Source organism: Palaemon carinicauda, chromosome 5 (assembly GCF_036898095.1).
Source record: "Palaemon carinicauda isolate YSFRI2023 chromosome 5, ASM3689809v2, whole genome shotgun sequence".
Lineage (NCBI taxonomy): Eukaryota > Metazoa > Arthropoda > Malacostraca > Decapoda > Palaemonidae > Palaemon > Palaemon carinicauda.
In genome coordinates, this window is record NC_090729.1 from 178,483,201 (window position 1) to 178,499,412 (window position 16,212).

The following is a 16,212-nucleotide window of genomic DNA, read 5'->3' on the forward strand; positions in this document are numbered from 1 at the left end:
GATTGGCTCCATTCTTTAGGAACTTTCATCTTTGTGGCTGGCTCTATTTTTCAGGAACTTTCAGTACCATTGCTGACTCTATTTTTAGGAGCTTTCAGCTTGTGACTAGCTCTATTCTTTAGGAATTTTCAGCCTCGTGACTGGCTCTATTCTTTAGGAACTTTCATCTTTGTGACTGGCTCTATTTTTTAGGAACTTTCAGTCCCATTACTGACTCTATTTTTAGGAATTTTCAGCCTCGTGACTGGCTCTATTCTTTAGGAACTTCCAGCCTCGTGAACAGCTCTATTCTTTAGAAACTTCCAGCCTTGTGAACAGCTCTATTCTTTAGAAACGATCACCCTAGTGACTAGCCCTTCTCTATTGGAACTGTATTGGAATATCTACAGACACTCAAATAGGAATATATAAATCAAACTGAGAAAGACAAGGATCAGGATAAAAAGAAATAGCAATTTTTTTAACATCATGCTTTATTTCATTAAGCAATTCATGTACAAAAAATATAATTTTAAAGGAACGATGTTTATATATACAAATTGAGCACCAAATACTACAAAAATAACTTACACTAAAGTGATAAAAAGTCCTTCACATAGATTATGAAAGCATGAAAATGTTCATTTAAACTAACAATAACCGAACATTGTCACGAACAGAAGATAATATTTATATATACAGATTAGCATCAATTACTGCAAAAATAAAATGCAACGTCAATTTTGTTGATATATAAGCATAAAAATTTTCATTCAAATCAATAATAAGAAAACATTGATGCAAGCTAAAGATGATATTTGCGTAATATACACATTGCCATCAGACACGGCATGAATAATATAAAATAGTAAATTTTGTTATTATTATTTCAATGATAAGAAAACATTGAAACAAAAGATGATTACCAAATCACAGCCATGGATCAACACCCACAATACAGTATACCACAATCGCTAAAAACACTTGAAAAATATACAAACATCCACACGTAAACAACAAACAATCTTCTGCAATGAACATTAAAAAGTATAACAATATAAATAGACATTTGAACGACCATAGACATTCATTAATGTAATTACAAAATAGGAGAATAAATAATGATCTTACTATAACATTATAAAAATTCTAAAAAAAAATCTAATTACATATAAAAAAAGTATTAATTCTCAAGGAAGCTTTTATCACAGCCATATCTTTGATCGGTTGTCGTCAATGAGATAAAAAGTCAGAATTTCATGTAAAATTTACGAGGTGGAACTTCGTGCAATTATAGGGTTTCTGGACCTGATGAGGACGATACTTGTTCTGGGTGAAACTGTCCCTCTGGCGGGAAGCAACAGACTTCTTGTCCTCCACCTTGGTTACGATGACCACCTCCACCCCCTGCAAGGAAACCTGGGCCTCGAATGCCTCTATGGCAACTAGGTAATCTTTCAGCCAGTCCCCGCCTGCAGGACCACACCCGAGGCCATAGGGTATGACGACCCTTGTGATACCCTCCTTCCGGAGAACGCCTGCCAACTCCTCTAGGGCCTGCCTGAACCAGTGGACCCTGTTCTCCTGCATGTCCCACTGCAGGCCCGTAAATAGGTTCAGGTCACAGCGCTGGGGATCTACGGTCTCTGTATAAGGGTCCAACCAGTAACCCGCCTTCGCCTTGATGGTCTCCACAATCTTCTGGCTAAACTGGTTGGTCTCGAAACCCGAACCCATGTAAAACTGGCCAAATATTGCTACGACTGCTGGATCTCCTGTGTTGGCAGCCGATGGTCTTGAGACCTTGTAGGTGCCCGGATTAGGTCTGTCTTCTCTCCAGGCCCTATTCAGAGTGCCTATTTGCCTCCGGGAGGAGTAGACGTCCGAGTAGGGATACTTGTTTATTACCTCCGACATCAAACCCTTGGCAGGCCTGACAGCTACGCAGTCTGCCATGACGACAATGGCAGTGGACGGATTTTTGTAAAAACTGTCAGTGACGCAACCGCTGTGGAAGGTGAGTCTCGAGGTCTTACCTGTGGAAGTAAAAGAAATGACTTATTAAAGGATAATCGGAATGAATGTTACCTGAACAAATAAAATTGATAAGAAATGACTTCAACATTATCATATCCAAAACAAAAATTCTGACAATCATAATTCATCACCAAATCTAAATCTCAGTAATAAACTTAATGTTTTATACGGCTACCAGAATAGTTCAATTAAAAATGCAAATACTATATTTACTTTACAAAGTATACATGTCACATGGGCTCATTAGAGCATTCTGTTCTAATATTACATTACGGCCAAAATCTTAATGATGCAAATAAAAAACCATTGACAACTGAAAACAAACTTACATGGACCCTCGACTTCCGGGGGAGGAGTAGGAAGGTTCCCACCCACAGGGTTAGACTGTGTGACATATTCTGCTCCGGAATATACTGGAAAACTGCAAAATAAAAGGACATTGGAAAATTAAAACAATATACCTACATTTCAGAAACATAAAAGGATTTCTTTGCTTTAATATTGTCATCTGATGAATATTTATTAACAAATTAAAAGATATTGCGGGTATAGTGAAGACTACATATGTGATAGGAGAGGGCACATCATGCATTCGAGACCTTTAATGTAAGAATGACAGTAAGAAATAAGATTAGATTAATGGAAAGAAACTATACGAGCCTTTCAAAGAAATATCCACTTCCAGTAGAGCAACCACTATTGGTGGGATATTGGATTCCTGCAGAGAACCATCTTGGTTCCAAAATACCATCCGGGGAAGGTGATGGTTCTGTAACTACAGCAGGGGAGAGCCACGGCCCTGAGAGTTCTGCAGGGTAAGGTGATGGTCCTGTGATTTCAGTAGGCATAGGTGATGTCCCTGGGACTACTGCAGGGGTGAGCCATGGCCCTGAGACTTCTGCAGTGTAAGGTGATGGTCCTGAGGCTCCGGCAGGGGAGAGCCATGGCCACGAAACTTCGCAAGACTGTGGTGAAGACCTTGAAGTCTCAGAGACGGGCGGCGATGGCAAGGGAACATCAGGACATGTCGTCGTTGCATTCAAAATTGCCTCTGAAGTTTCGACAGGAGACACAGCAACAGCAGACGCTTCATCAGAACCTGTAAAGATAATTAAGAAGCCTGTTAGTCTCACCTTAAGATATAAAATAGTTATAATTTTAAAATTTTGTTGCATCCAAACTCATTAGTTTAGATATCTAAATGTCAATTGCAGAACAGACTATGACGATTGGTTTACCTGATGCTACGCTCGCGGCAGAAGAATCACTTGACTTTTCCTCTGAGTTTTTTGGCTTCTCGTTGCATCCTGCAGTATGAGTGATGTACTCCACAATGCAGGACATAGTCTTGTTGCAGAAGCAGCATGTGGAGAAATTTGTAGGATCTCTGTGGAAAGAAAAAGAATTGGTACAAGAACTCGTGTTAGTGAAAGTTTCTTCAAGTTATTGTTTATAAAACTCCATATAAAAGTTAATTCTTTTTATCAGTATCAAGTTATAGAATCTCATGATCTAATAGTCCGACCATTCAAAAATCAAAGTTTGGGGGAAGTCGAACCGAGGATGTACCCAAGTACACTGGTTCTTTACAGTCTAAACAAGCGAAGCACCAATTATCTGATTTAGGTCAACGACCTAGCATACACTGATACAATATAAACTTATATATTTTAGCATATTAAAGGAAAGTAAACTTGTAAAGCATGAGGCACTTGTTAAACACCACTTCAAAAGCGGTTTTAAATTTTCAGTTGATATTCTCGTGCACAAGAAAAATGATAAACCAAAATGCAAGACTAACCTCTTTCTCTTCCTTGTCTTAACTTTGGAGGACTGAGCGTCTCCTCTGACGGGCACAGACTCGAACACGATAGATAGTTCGTCATCGGATATTGGCAATGCGGACGAGTCGGACACAGGCACCTGTGGATAAAAAAGAAAGAAACGAAATTAAGTCTCATCAACAAATTTCAAGAAGAGATTAACAATGTTATGTAAAAAGGAAGACTAATCCATTTTCGATAATAACTACCAGATATTGTATGGCCCTGAAAACAGACCACCAGTCAAAAACTAAAGTTACATACAGCAAAAATTTCTCATAGATGAATATTAAAAGCATAACGGAAAAGCTATATATATATATTTATATATATATATATATATATATATATATATATATATATATATATATATATATATATATATATATATATATATGTATATATATATATGTATATGTATATATATATATATATATATATATATATATATATATATATATATATATATATATATATATATATATTTATATATATACAGCCAGCCCTCTATTTGCGATTGTTCATTAACGATACAGAAAACCATATAACCTTTTAAACACTATGCTTCATGACTAGCATCCTTTGAAAACTTTCCACTCCACACAGCACAACCCATCTCAGTCTTGCATAGCCTCTTTTCGTGTGTGCATCTTCTACTTCAGACTTTTTTTTTTTAGCAGAATCACGTTCTCATTAGTAAAAAGTGATTTATTTATATCGTACATAGCGTATATATTTACCGGGTAATAATATTCACTACAGTAGTGTGCAGGACACAACGCATCAGTTGCATTATGCTTCACAGCTACGTAGAACTTTGTACAAAAATGGTTAATGGTCTTCATGTAAAATGTATACACTGAATGTATGTTAAGTATCATTGAATACATATCGTACGGTACAGTATTACAGTAATGTACAGTATTGCTTACTAACTATACTGTACAGTACTGTACGTAAATACTACAATATGCAAATGTAGGCTAAGTGTATGGTGAATTGTCAAATGGTATGAGTCGTCCTGAGCTAATTAAGCTGTACTGTAGTGATGATACTGTACACTTAGATTCAAAAGTTCGCCGACACTCAAGGGGAATCGTTCGTCAGAGGTCTCTAGTGTTACCGTGACAAAACAAAGAAAGAGTTGGTCTTCTTACTACCTTCAAGGAAATGGGCGGAGACTTGTCCAACCTCAGCGAATGCTTAAAAATATTACAAATCGAGTTGCCATATTTCATACTGTGGTATCATTTGTCCCTCGAGTATTCACTACAAATACACAAAATACACACACACACACATATATATATATATATATATATATATATATATATATATATATATATATATATATATATATATATATATATATATATATATATAATTATTTTTACTATTCTTTTGAGGAGCCCAATAGACACTTTCAATGGATGGGTTGGTGGCCGGGGGGGGGGGGGGGAATTACTCATCCCCGGGCAGTCCGACACTGAAGAATTTGAGGAAATAAGGAAGTCATTTGTATTTTAGAGGTTGTGGAAAGAGGTTAAAAAATTTTTGATACAACTTGTAAAATATTGTATAATTGCCTCAATCTAATTTAATAACCGTTAATGTTCCATGAAATATATCTAACATAATTCATTATTAGTTCATTTGTAGTAGCTAGTAGCAACCGAACAAATAGCCGTTGTTGTTCTAAGGTTGATTAGTAACCAAAGTTAACTATTAACTTTGCATAATAAATAATCTGTGATGAAAACAGTAAATACTGATGACTGCATAGCACTTTGAATACAATCAGAATTTAGTTTATTGAATCTAAAAGAATTTGTATTGCAGTAAATGAGACCACTATTACATTCTAGCAAAAACTTTGAGAAATTTGCTTTATTGATAAATCATATAAAAAAGTATCTTGTCCTCAGAACGACGTAATTTTCCAAGATTTTGTAATGGAAGTAAGAAATACTAATTTTCCCGTAATATATTCACTAATTTTCCAAAAAAATATAGCGCAGGGGGCATGAGCACAAAATGATTTCCTACACTAATACCTTGGCTGTAAGTTATCAGTGATTATGTAATTACTAGTAGCTTTATCTTCAGAAAATTACGTAGTTTGATTACGCTGACTTCTAATAGTCGTGATTCAAATAGGCGTAAGTCTCCATGATCAAGTTCCTATTTGTGTTCCTTAAATTCATTCTTTATTCATTCGTTTATTAAACATCCTCGGTATTTTTAAGATAAATTGCCTTGTTCGCCGTTATTCATCTAAGGCGGTCAATTTTAGTTCCTAGTTTCTCACTATTCCTCCAGAAAAGAAATCTCTCCTGAGCGGCAGCAAGAAACACCTTCACTTGACCATTCCAACCTGGAACTTTTCGAAATTTGCGTGAAGCCAAGACGAGATATTCCTTAGCTGGATTAGAAAATAAGGCATTTTGAGAACTATTTCACTCACCTTTTTATACAATTTCAATCACATTCCTCTATAATTATTCCAGTTAACGAAAATATCTTGGTTGCTTTTAAAGCAAACGGGTAAATTATCCTACAGAGTACTTTTGTAATGAGCAAATTAATTGGAAAACTTGTGGTATATGGAAAATAATGATCTATAGTAACTAAATAGTATAACTTCGAGCCAGACAAATGTTGGTACAGTATAAGGATTCTTTCTAACGAATCCTTCAAACACTCATAAGACAACGATTCTCTAATTACAGCTATTATTTTTCCAAAATCTACCATTATGTGGATGAGCATTTAAGTCCAACAAAATAATCCCGTTATCTCTACTCGATGATAACTATCTCCAATTTTGTCATAGGGCCTCAGTACTTATCAAGCAAATTATAGCTCTTGTAATAAAGATTGAATTAGCAACACAGCAAATATTTTACAGTATATATTTAAAATTATAGTTTAAATGTCAATGCCAACCGTTCTTAGCCACAAATACGGGCGGAAAAGGAAAAGTAAAAACTTTTATGAATAAAGGGAAAGCGGGTTGCGAACTAAATACTGAGATGCCACATCCCCTTGAATCTGAATGACTTGGGAAATATTTTTCAGTAAAGTATCCTTATGTATTCCAAAATGTTCCTATCTATTAATATCTAAAGGCCTATGAAAGTCTTTAGAAATCAATTTAGCATTCTAAAACTAATTTTTTGGAAGCATAATACAATAATTTTTATTGGAGACGTTGCAATATCAAGCGTAAATTTCTCCTGTCTAGAAATCAATTTACAGGATAAACAATTACTACATTCACTACTGTAATCTCTCTCTCTCTCTCTCTCTCTCTCTCTCTCTCTCTCTCTCTCTCTCTGATTGACCTCAAGGCTCGTATAACTCATTTATGCCGTTTTTATGAATACTTTACGGCATCGAGCCATAAATGAAACTGGAATAAGACTAATGTCAGATCTCCAAACAATCTAATGTAGCTGTTAATGGAAGGAATTGTTAAGTTATGCCACTCCATTAATTTCTACATGCTTATACAGATTCTAGATTTATATATATATATATATATATATATATATATATATATATATATATATATATATATATATACATATATATATCTATATATATATCTATATATATCTATCTATCTATCTATCTATCTATCTATCTATCTATCTATCTATCTATCTATCTATCTATCTATCTATCTATATATATATATATATATATATATATATATATATATATATATATATATATATATATATATATATATATAAATGTGTGTGTGTTTTGTGTATTTGTATTGGATAGTTGAGATGTCAAATGATACCACAGCATAAGATATGGCAACAAGATTTGTAATATTTTCCAGCGTTCGCTGAGCTTGGACAAGGCTCCGCCTATTCCCTAAGAAGTAGTAAGAAATGCAACTCTTTATTTGTTTTGTCATGGTAACACTAGAGACCTCTGACGAGCGATTCTCCCTGAGTGTCGGCGGACTTTTGAATCTAAGTGTACATATATTACAGTAATATACAGTACAGTATCAGCGAGTGTTATATTAGATGGGAACAACAGCTTATGTTAAAAGTGTCACAATGACTAGATTCACATAGAATACTACACTTGGTTAAACATGTGATATAAACTACGCAAAAATAATAGGCAGTACTTGGTGTATTAGTCGACCGCTCGTAGGCAATGGGCAGCGAGTTGTTAGGGTAGGTGCCTGTTCCTGTTACCCAACCCCGCGAAGGGTGAATGCTGACTGGACATAATCATCTGTCATAGCCATTCCACTGCAGGACACCCATATATCTTTGGTTTTTCTATACCGGTTTATACCCGCAAATCTTCTTAGTTCATCAATCCATTGTCTTCCTTCTCCTGTTTTTGTAATCTCTAGGGGGTGCCCGGTCAATTCGTCGACGGCAATTCGTCGTTGCTCAATTCGTCGTTGCTTAATTGATCGTTGCTCAATTTGTCCCCAAGTCAATTCGTCGTTGGGAAAATCGTCGAGTTCAATGATTTATTTTCGCATTCTCGACACTCCTTTTTTTTTTTTTTTTTTTTTTTTTGTCTTACATATTGCATCCTTTTTGCTTCCTCAAAAAAGAAATTGTCTAATGGCAATTTTAGTTCAAAATTACTTTTTAAAACTTTGCTCCTTAAAAAAGAATTGTCTAACGGATATTTTAGTTTGAAAGTAAATTTTAGAATGTTCCGTCTGCCGCCCAAGTCTTGTACACTTTTAAATTTCTCAGTGCTTCATCACTTGCAATTATCAATATTCTGCTTGAATCTTTGATTCCACTATCATACTTTAAAAGAATTTCATAAGTGTCTAAGCAAGAGTATTCACTTGGAATGGAGAACCCAACATTTGTTTGTGGGGTTGCGGGATAATTAAAATCTGCTTGCCTCCAACGTCTGATATTCTTACTGAGTTGTTCCAACCGAGGAATTTGTGATAAAGCACATTCGTTTAACTTTTCAACTTCCCCAGCAATTATTGAGCGAGGTGCATCACGAGATGAAATTGACTTTGCTTTAATATTTGAGACCACAGTCTTCGCATTTACCTCTGCGGCTGTTGAAGCGTGATTGTGGATACCAACCTTCTTAATCTCTATATAGTTTTCATCAGTATGAAGTCTCGCCTTGCATGCACGACTTCACACCTCCAGTAGGTCTTCAGTCTATCTGCACTCTCCTTATTCTTAGTATATATATAATTCTCTTCATCAACAACTTTGTTTTTTCCTTTCTCTGAAATTAGGATAAAACAGTTAAACAACCTAGTGTCTTTTAACTTGGGGACGAATTGCCCAACGACGAATTGACTTGGGGACAAATTGAGCAACGATGAATTGAGCGGGACGAATTGGGCAACGACAAATTCACCAGGGACGAATTGCCCTAGCACCCTCTAGGGATCCATTCTGTTATCCATACGGCCTACCTATTATCTGCAAATATTACATCTCCTGACATTGTCTCGTCCATGCACGCAGAGAGAAGGAAGTAATTACCTGGCCACTCAACTAGCCCCCAGAAAGGGAGTTTAGCCAATCATCGAAGGATAGAAGAAATCAAAAATATTACATTGAACTTTCAGGAAGGAGGAAAGAGCTCATCGCCAAGAACGGAGGAGCAATTAGTAAAAGATGGAGAGAAGAGATAAAAGAAAAAAAAAGACAATTTAGAAACATGTTCAAACGAAAAAGATTAAGAAGAAAAAATGTATTATGATAATCAACCAAACTTAAAAAAATTAATATACAAGCGAACTGATCAAGACAAGGAGACAAAAGATCTGGCCTTTTTTTTTTCTTTTTTTTTTCTTTGCTGCAATGATCTCGACAAAAAAAAATAACTAAAAGCGGACAAGAAGAAAATGACTGGAGAGAGTCTAGTTAAATGTGAAAAAGAGGATGAAATAAGGATTCTTTCACGACGGGAAACTGAAATGGAATATTTGGAATTGTATTATCCCAGGAGGAAGGAATATAATAAAAAGAAAGAAAAGGATATCTCCTTTCTTAAGATCCAGGTAATATTCTCACACCCATATCTTAACAAACCCCCTTCCAGAACATTAAGATTAGGCTAATGTCAGATTCTGCACTTATACTGTCCTCTCAGGTCTATTGTACAGATGGGAAATCACACCCAAGAGGCGCTACTAATCCAATCACTATTAGGATTATACCGCGGTACTAATCCAAATGCTGTTAGGATTCACTCTACCAATCCAAATACTATTAGGATTATACCGCGGTACTAATCCAAATGCTGCTAGGATTGTCACTCTACCAATCCAATCACTATTAGGATTATACCGCGGTACTAATCCAAATGCTGCTAGGATTGTCACTCTACCAGTCCAAACACTATTAGGATTATACCGCGGTACTAATCCAAATGCTGCTAGGATTGTCACTCTACCAATCCAAACACTATTAGGATTATATCAATCATGAAATAGTCATTTATCATGATAAAATTCAATCTTCTGCCTATGCCCCGCTTAATGAAACAAGAAATTAGACATTTTCATTGCCGAGATAAAAGATATAGTTACGGTTAAAACCAAAAGGGAAAAAACACACGCATCCTTGCCGCCAAAAGAAAATCATGAAAAAATAGCCATAGTAAAATGGGAGAATCCCCATATGGTAAAAAAAAAAATCCCAATTATGCATGATGGCTTACAACAAAGGACAAAATCGATCCTAAGTATCATCGAATAAACTACAGTTCGCCAAAAAAAAAAGAAAAAAAAAATTATTTCATGAAATGTAATAAATACCACAGTAAACTATTTCTAACAACAGCCTCCTGGTAGTTATAAGTTAAATCATTGTTTAAAACAATGATTCACAACTCTGGATCTATGACAAAAATCTCATATGTTTGACTAAATAAAAATATTTAACTCTCAGGTGAATCACGTTCTATGTATCAGATTCTTTCAATCGAAACTATCTAGGGACTTGGTCTAAACCAAGCCTTTGTAAAATAAACAAAGCTATATATTTCTTCCCACTACAAAAGTAGTCCTGAAACACGAATCAAGAAAGATCTGGAGGTTCACACGACGAAATTGGGGAAACTCGTTCAGAAACAGTTGGCCCCGAAGAGAATGAAAACTTTATACCAATATCACTCTTCCTTTTTAATACCGTAAATATACTATATCTTTCGCAAGACTGTCGCATGACATGCAAATCATTATATACAAACCGCACAAAAATTATTTTTTGGGGAAATTAAATACACCTAATATGTAATATTAAATGATTGTACGTAACCCGTCTGTGGGGTGAAATCATTGTTTGAATCAATTTTCGCAAACTGTCTCATCACATGCAAATAACTATAGACAATTAGCACAAAAATTATTCATTATGAAGTGAAATACAGCCAATTTGTAATGATAAATTATCGTACGTAACCCGTCAATGGGATGAAATCCTTGTTTAAGTCAATTTTTGCAAGACTGTCGCTTCACATACAAATAATTATAGACAAACTGCACAAAAATTATTCTTTTGGGAAATGAAATACACTGGATATGACGCAAGCAATCACTCGTTACAAGGAAAACTATATTCCTGTTGACAAAGGAATCAGATTCTGTTTTACTAGATTATCCGACGCGTTTCTCGAATCCTACTAGAATAATACTCCTGGCTAGTACAGTGGTAACGTGTTTGCCTCGCATTCGCGTGGCAAGAGATCGATCCCCGCCCAGGGGCGTGAGTTTAAGCTGTTTACTAGGGAGGCTACTGCTGTGGTAGGGCACCGCAGTGGGGGTTGGGCTGGCCCGGCTGACGTTCTGGTGAGCATCTATTCTGATGGAACCGGAACTGAAACCAGTCACCTTTAACCTTTAGTCACCTTTAAATGGTGTGAAATCGTGAATAACATTCGAAAATTATATTCTCAAGACAAACACGAGAGAGGCCGATAATAGATATAAAATATGAACATTAAAACTTAATAATTCAGATTTCATTAAGCTAAATTTGGCATCAAACATAATCAGGATACTTCCTCCCAATATGTGAACAATATACGACCTGCCTAACATAATCAGGTTTCGAGAGAATTCAAAGACGCATAACAAATATACGATCTTTACACTTCACAATTTTAATTTTGCATCCTCGGACAAAATACAAAAGAAAGGGAGCTACAGAAATTACCTTTTTGGTGCTGAGGAGAAAACTCTGGCTAAAATATGCGGAATCCATGATCAATTGCAAACAATTTCTATTGTACACGTCCGACCACTACGATAACAGAACTTGAACTGAAGCTCTTACCCGAATGAGAAGGGAGGGGGGGGGAGTGCCTACGGAAACGTTCGTACGATGTTAAGTACGTACACACACGTCCGTACGATGTCAAGTACGTACACACGTTCGTACGATGTAAAGTACGTACACACACGTCCGTGCGATGTCAAGTACGTACACACGTTCGTACGATGTTAAGTACGTACACACACGTCCGTACGATGTCAAGTACGTACACACGTTCGTACGATGTAAAGTACGTACACACACGTCCGTGCGATGTAAAGTACGTACACACGTTCGTACAATGTTAAGTACGTACACACACGTCCGTGCGATGTCAAGTACGTACACACGTTCGTACGATGTAAAGTACGTACACACACGTCCGTACGATGTAAAGTACGTACACACACGTCCGTACGATGTCAAGTACGTACACACGTTCGTACAGTGTAAAGTACGTATGCACACAATTGTACGATGTAAGTACGTACGCATACGTTATCACGGTGGAAAGTACGTACGCACACGTTCTCAGGGTGGAAAGTACGTACGCACACATTCGTATAAATATAACTAAGCTCCATTTACCAAGAGTTTCATATGTTAATATTAGAAAGAAAACAGAAAATATTTAAACAGTCTAATACTATAGGCTACGTGGCTGATCGTTCATTCATTTATGGCGAATTCAGAGGATATATTGTATCAAGGTAGGCTACAGCATGAGAGGGAGAAGGAGAAGAAATAATAAAGATAAAACTGCTGTGAAACGAAGGCTGTATTTTGAACATTCAGTGAGAAACAAACGGGGGAAATAAGCGATAGAGTTCAGAAACTTACTAATAGAGCATTAATGCAAGTAGTTTGATAAGAATTAGATAAAAGGAGCCAAAACATTGCAGAGATAATGGGAGAATAATCGACTTATACGCATATACACAAAGCCACATTTAAATCGGACGATATGAGGTTTGAAAATAAATGCTTCAAGCATAAAACATGTTTTTGTTACATATATTATCGAAGAAAATGCAGACTTGGCACCCAATTCCAAGTGGGCGGGGTTAGCGCGGAGCCAGTGAAGCCATTGGTCAAGGCTCCTGAGCACCCTGGACGAATGGTAGGTGCCGTCTCCACCTCGGGAAGTTCATCCTCAAGGAGTGCCTTGAGGGACTGGCGTTACAGGGTGTTGATGTCCATGGGTACAGAAACCAAATTTGTCGGGTTAGGCCTGCTGCTTCATTGATTAATTTGCATTTTATAGCGATGAAAGGCCTTTGATGCTCCAGTGCTTGGCTTAATGCCTAAATTTTATATTAACTTTAATTAAATTCTTTGAAAGTTGGGATCAGTAACTGGATTCTTAATGAACTATAATATTTATAGAACGGTTTTTAGTAATAACAACAACAATAACAATTTATTATTATTATTATAATATCATTATTACTAGCCAAGCTACTATCCTAGTTAGAAAAGCATGGAAAATAATCCAGTGGTGAAATGAAATAAGAAAATAAAAGACATGAGAAGTAGGCCTAATGAATAATATATCTTTTAAGATAGGTAACAACGATAAATGATCTGTCATAGGCTATATTAACAATGAAGAGAGACTAAAGTTAGCCTGTCATAAAACCATTCACTGCAAGTTTGAAATTCTGATATACCACCTTTTTAACTGCTCGATTAGGAAGATCTTCCACAATCTGGCCAAGGCTGGAACAAAACTTCTAGAATAGGCTATTGTGTAGTAGGCCTATTGAACCTTATGATAGAGGAGAGACTACTGTTAGTGCTACATACAGGGTGGTACAGTCGGGGAATATCTGATTGGAAAGGATGGACAGGTAGTAGGTTGGCCAGGGCACCAGCCACCCGTTGAGATACTACCGCTAGAGAGTTATGGGGTCTTTGACTGGCCAGACAGTATTACATTGGATCCCTCTTTCTGGTTACGGTTCATTTTCCCTTTGCCAGCACTTACACCGAATAGTCTGGCCTATTCTTTACATATTCTCCTCTGTCCTCATACACCTGACAACACTGAGATTACCAAACAATTCTTCTTCACCCAAGGGGTTACTGCGCTGTAATTGATCAGTGGCCACTTTTCTCTCTGTAAGGGTAGAAGAGACTCTTTAGCTATGGTAAGCAGCTCTTCTAGGAGAAGGACACTCCAAAATCAAACCATTGTTCTCTATTCTTGGGTAGTGGCATAGCCTCTGTACTATGGTCTTCCACTGTCTTGGGTTAGAGTTCTCTTGCTTGAGGGTACACTCGGGCACACTGTTCTATCTAATTTCTCTTCCTCTTGTTTTGTTAGAGTATTTATAATTTGTATAGGAAATATTAATTTCAATGTTGTTACTCTTCTTAAAATATTTTATCTTTCCTTTCATTTCCTCACTGGGCTATTTTCCCTGTTGGGGCCCCTGGGCTTATAGCATCCTGCTTTTCCAACTAGGGTTGTGGCTTAGCAAATAATAATAATAATTATGCAACATGCATAACGAACTCCGAGCTGAACATCTAGATCAGGAGTAAGAAATTTAGTAGATCATAAGTTCCTGTCCAACAAATTAAGAAGAGATTCAGCAGCTGAAGACCAAAAAGAAGAACAATACTCAAAACAAGGCAGAATGAAATAATTAAAACTATTTTTCAACATAGATTGATCACCGAAAATATTCAAAAGATTCTCAACATGACACCTTTAATGAAGACACGCCAAATGTGTTTAACAAAAGTAAATTTGTCGAGAATCACACCTAAGATTTTAAGTAGTCGTACAGTGTTAAAGAAACATTATCAATGCAGATTCGGGTGTTGAGGAGCCACTGTCTTCGATCTGCTTACAGTCAATCCTTGATTTTAACTAATCTCTAATAAGGGATGCATGTTTTGTAGTGTAGGCCTACTACTGTCAAGGATTTTTTTTTTTTTTTTTTGTATTGTATTTTATTGTTTTGGGTTTTATAGTTTTATATTTTCTATTCTTTAGTAATAGTATTTTGTTCTCCAACACTCGGGAATTTTCTTCATGGAGCATAACATACTAGAACAATTCATTCTATTATCTAACCAGACATAACATTTCCTTCTAAATCCCTTGGGCAATTTATAAGATAGCAATACTGACTATATTTAGTTTACTTTTTATTGTGGAGGTTCCGTGGGAGTCACCCCACCGACCGTCTCTTATTTCCTGGTACCCTTTTTTCTACGTGACATTCATACAGTCACACTAAGTCAGTCCTCATCGGCTTGCTCCCCGAGTTTTATTTCAGATTGATGTAATATGGAATTTTGCTTACATGACGAGTAGGCCTACTTAATGTTCGCATCCAAAACTTAAATTTCCCCATTCATCAAAATATATTCTGTGTAAGTCTAAGAGATTACTGTATACATTTGACATTTCTTATACACTCAACAATTACATAGTTACCAGCAGAATGTCCACAAATTCTCCTAACCCCTTTTAACTTCCAGGATAAGGACACTCTGAAATCAAATCTTTGTTCTCTAGTGTTGGGTAGTGCCATAGATTCTGTACCATGGTCTTCCACTGACTTGGGTTAGAGTTCTCTTGGGTGAGGGTACACCTGGACACACTATTCTATCTAATTTCTCTTCCTCGTGTGTTGAAGTCTTTAGTTTAAATAGAAAATATTTATGTTAATGTTGTTACTGTTCATAAAATATTCATTTTTTCTTTGATTCCTTTCTTCACTGGGCTATATTCCTTATTGGAGCCCATAGGCTCATAGCATCCTGCTTCTCCAACTAGGGATGTAGCTGAGCACGTTGGGTATATGTATGTATTCTCTCTCAGTACAATCATATGTCATTTGTTAATCTTAACATTAAACACAACGCCTTCATTGTAAACAAAGTTGTGGAATTTTGGATTACCTCCACATGCAGTATCATAGTCAATGTATAACTTCAAGAAAATATGAGCTTGTGTTGAATTTTGATTAATACCGAAGATATTAAAAAGTGTTATTTCCATGATTTCAAATTTTGTGAAGTGTTTTAGTTTTAAACATTGAAGAGTCAATCATCCCTTAGATGCG

At 36.2% G+C, this 16,212-nt stretch overlaps 1 protein-coding gene across 1 annotated transcript in view; it reads left to right on the plus strand.

Annotated features, from left to right (window-relative positions):
- Ate1 (arginyltransferase 1) overlaps window positions 1-16,212 on the plus strand; it is a 114,780-nt gene that overhangs the window by 4,442 nt on the left and 94,126 nt on the right. The window lies entirely within an intron of this gene.